Source organism: Haliotis rufescens, unplaced genomic scaffold (genome assembly GCF_023055435.1).
Source record: "Haliotis rufescens isolate VD_foot unplaced genomic scaffold, xgHalRufe1.0.p SCAF_9, whole genome shotgun sequence".
NCBI classification, from domain to species: Eukaryota; Metazoa; Mollusca; class Gastropoda; order Lepetellida; family Haliotidae; genus Haliotis; species Haliotis rufescens.
Genome location: NW_025964383.1, coordinates 42,238,487 through 42,242,827, shown reverse-complemented (window position 1 = coordinate 42,242,827; position 4,341 = coordinate 42,238,487). Strand labels below are relative to the sequence as shown.

At 46.3% G+C, this 4,341-nt stretch overlaps 1 protein-coding gene across 1 annotated transcript in view; it reads left to right on the top strand.

The window, feature by feature from the left end:
* LOC124111071 (cilia- and flagella-associated protein 300-like) overlaps window positions 1-4,341 on the top strand; it is a 63,855-nt gene that overhangs the window by 52,013 nt on the left and 7,501 nt on the right. The gene's annotated exons all lie outside the window — the stretch shown is intronic.

The following is a 4,341-nucleotide window of genomic DNA, read 5'->3' as shown; positions in this document are numbered from 1 at the left end:
TAAGGGCAACAAATTTATGTTTTCCCACTTGCCGGTACTTTATTATAGCAGTCGGGCAAGTCAGGCATAATTATTGAACACCCCAGCCTCAGGACTGTTATGGAGCTGCATTGTTTGATTAAAGGGTGACCTGAGGTATAGGAGTTTAATGCTGCTCTGGTATTTGAAGATAGCACCCTCTAAATCATTTATTTTATTCGAGGTCTATGATGAGTACCCCTTGACATTCATGCTTAGAGACTGATGAAATTTGGGGGTGGGGCTGAGAGTTGAGATGTTGTGTGGAAACTGGATATGGTTTCAGCTACAGCTGCACAACCAGGTACTTTTTTTAAAACTATGAGCCTCAATATGTTCTTTTAAAAACACCTCCATTGTGGTGGAGTAGATTGGAACAGAAAATGTTTTGGGAGAACAGATTATGCTCTACATCCTTTATGTACTTTTGAATGCACACTTACTCAATTGATTGGCAGCCTTTCAGTCATGTTGCCCATGAGAATATAACCAGTATAACTACAGTATAATGACAAAGACTGTATTGGCAGAAATATTGTATTGCAGTATATTGTAATACAGGTATCTGCAGTGCGATACTTATTGCGATATATGGGTGCCTCGTCACTTCCATATTTCTGCCATCTTGCCACACAATTCCGTAGGGAAAAGTCAGTTGTGAATTAATTTCTCTGTAGATTTTACCGTAGTCTTAACGATACAAACAAAAATGAAACTCGTCTTTTATTTACCCCCCAAAAGGACTGTGTATGGTTTAAAAGGCATAATGCAGTGTACAGGTAGCACCATGGAGTCCTGACTAGTGACAGTACAATGACAGATTACAGTGAAATTAGAACAAAGCACATGAAGCAGTTGATGTGTTTGTCTTGCTCATTGCAACGATGTAGTTTTTGTGGCAGACTGTATTGTCCCTTTGTTTCCAGTACAGGGTTATGTTTGCTGTGTGAGGTGTGAGTCAGGTCCACATTGCTGTAATGCTGTGTCAGGTGTGAGTCAGGTCCACATTGCTGTAATACTGTGTCAGGTGTGAGTCAGGTCCACATTGCTGTAATGCTGTGAGGTGTGAGTCAGGTCCACATTGCTGTAATGCTGTGTGAGCTGTGTGTCAGGTCCACATTGTTGTAATGCTGTGAGGTGTGAGTCAGGTCCACATTGCTGTAATGCTGTGTCAGGTGTGAGTCAGGTCCACATTGCTGTAATACTGTGTCAGGTGTGAGTCAGGTCCACATTGCTGTAATACTGTGTCAGGTGTGAGTCAGGTCCACATTGATGTAATGCTGTGTCAGGTGTGAGTCAGGTCCACATTGCTGTAATGCTGTGTGAGCTATGTGTCAGGTCCACATTATTGTAATACTGTGTGAGGTGTGAGTCAGGTCCACATTGCTGTAATGCTGTGTGAGGTGTGAGTCAGGTCCACATTGCTGTAATACTGTGTCAGGTGTGAGTCAGGTCCACATTGCTGTAATACTGTGTCAGGTGTGAGTCAGGTCCACATTGATGTAATGCTGTGTCAGGTGTGAGTCAGGTCCACATTGCTGTAATGCTGTGTGAGGTGTGAGTCACATCCACATTGCTGTAATGCTGTGTGACGTGTGAGTCAGGTCCACATTGCTGTAATGCTGTGTCAGGTGTGAGTCAGGTCCACATTGCTGTAATGCTGTGTGAGGTGTGAGTCACATCCACATTGCTGTAATGCTGTGTCAGGTGTGAGTCAGGTCCACATTGCTGTAATGCTGTGTCAGGTGTGAGTCACATCCACATTGCTGTAATGCTGTGTGACGTGTGAGTCAGGTCCACATTGCTGTAATGCTGTGTGAGGTGTGAGTCAGGTCCACATTGCTGTAATACTGTGTCAGGTGTGAGTCACATCCACATTGCTGTAATGCTGTGTGACGTGTGAGTCAGGTCCACATTGCTGTAATGCTGTGTGAGGTGTGAGTCAGGTCCACATTGCTGTAATGCTGTGTGAGGTGTGAGTCAGGTCCACATTGCTGTAATGCTGTGTGAGGTGTGAGTCAGGTCCACATTGATGTAATGCTGTGAGGTGTGAGTCAGGTCCACATTGCTGTAATGCTGTGTGAGCTATGTGTCAGGTCCACATTATTGTAATACTGTGTGAGGTGTGAGTCAGGTCCACATTGCTGTAATGCTGTGTGAGGTGTGAGTCAGGTCCACATTGCTGTAATGCTGTGTGAGGTGTGAGTCACATCCACATTGCTGTAATGCTGTGTGAGGTGTGAGTCAGGTCCACATTGCTGTAATGCTGTGTCAGGTGTGAGTCAGGTCCACATTGCTGTAATGCTGTGTGAGGTGTGAGTCACATCCACATTGCTGTAATGCTGTGTCAGGTGTGAGTCAGGTCCACATTGCTGTAATGCTGTGTCAGGTGTGAGTCACATCCACATTGCTGTAATGCTGTGTGACGTGTGAGTCAGGTCCACATTGCTGTAATGCTGTGTGAGGTGTGAGTCAGGTCCACATTGCTGTAATACTGTGTCAGGTGTGAGTCACATCCACATTGCTGTAATGCTGTGTGACGTGTGAGTCAGGTCCACATTGCTGTAATGCTGTGTGAGGTGTGAGTCAGGTCCACATTGCTGTAATGCTGTGTGAGGTGTGAGTCAGGTCCACATTGCTGTAATGCTGTGTGAGGTGTGAGTCAGGTCCACATTGCTGTAATGCTGTGTGAGATGTGAGTCAGGTCCACATTGCTGTAATGCTGTGTGAGGTGTGAGTTAGGTCCACATTGTTGTAATGCTGTGTCAGGTGTTAGTCACATCCACATTGCTGTAATGCTGTGTGACGTGTGAGTCAGGTCCACATTGCTGTAATGCTGTGTCAGGTGTGAGTCAGGTCCACATTGCTGTAATACTGTGTCAGGTGTGAGTCAGGTCCACATTGCTGTAATGCTGTGTCAGGTGTGAGTCACATCCACATTGCTGTAATGCTGTGTGACGTGTGAGTCAGGTCCACATTGCTGTAATGCTGTGTGAGGTGTGAGTCATGTCCACATTGCTGTAATACTGTGTGAGGTGTGAGTCAGGTCCACATTGCTGCAATGCTCTGTGAGGTGTGAGTCAGGTCCACATTGATGTAATACTGTGTCAGGTGTGAGTCAGGTCCACATTGCTGTAATGCTGTGTGAGGTGTGAGTCACATCCACATTGCTGTAATGCTGTGTGAGGTGTGAGTCAGGTCCACATTGCTGTAATGCTGTGTCAGGTGTGAGTCAGGTCCACATTGCTGTAATGCTGTGTGAGGTGTGAGTCACATCCACATTGCTGTAATGCTGTGTCAGGTGTGAGTCAGGTCAACATTGATGTAATGCTGTGTCAGGTGTGAGTCACATCCACATTGCTGTAATGCTGTGTGACGTGTGAGTCAGGTCCACATTGCTGTAATACTGTGTCAGGTGTGAGTCACATCCACATTGCTGTAATGCTGTGTGACGTGTGAGTCAGGTCCACATTGCTGTAATGCTGTGTGAGGTGTGAGTCAGGTCCACATTGCTGTAATTCTGTGTCAGGTGTGAGTCACATCCACATTGCTGTAATGCTGTGTGACGTGTGAGTCAGGTCCACATTGCTGTAATGCTGTGTGAGGTGTGAGTCACATCCACATTGCTGTAATGCTGTGTGACGTGTGAGTCAGGTCCACATTGCTGTAATGCTGTGTGAGGTGTGAGTCAGGTCCACATTGCTGTAATGCTCTGTGAGGTGTGAGTCAGGTCCACATTGATGTAATACTGTGTCAGGTGTGAGTCAGGTCCACATTGCTGTAATGCTGTGAGGTGTGAGTCAGGTCCACATTGCTGTAATGCTGTGTGAGCTGTGTGTCAGGTCCACATTATTGTAATGCTGTGTGAGGTGTGAGTCAGGTCCACATTGCTGTAATGCTGTGTGAGGTGTGAGTCAGGTCCACATTGCTGTAATACTGTCTCAGGTGTGAGTCAGGTCCACATTGCTGTAATACTGTGTCAGGTGTGAGTCAGGTCCACATTGCTGTAATGCTGTGTCAGGTGTGAGTCACATCCACATTGCTGTAATGCTGTGTGACGTGTGAGTCAGGTCCACATTGCTGTAATGCTGTGTGAGGTGTGAGTTAGGTCCACATTGTTGTAATGCTGTGTCAGGTGTGAGTCACATCCACATTGCTGTAATGCTGTGTGACGTGTGAGTCAGGTCCACATTGCTGTAATGCTGTGTGAGGTGTGAGTTAGGTCCACATTGTTGTAATGCTGTGTCAGGTGTGAGTCACATCCACATTGCTGTAATGCTGTGTGACGTGTGAGTCAGGTCCACATTGCTGTAATGCTGTGTG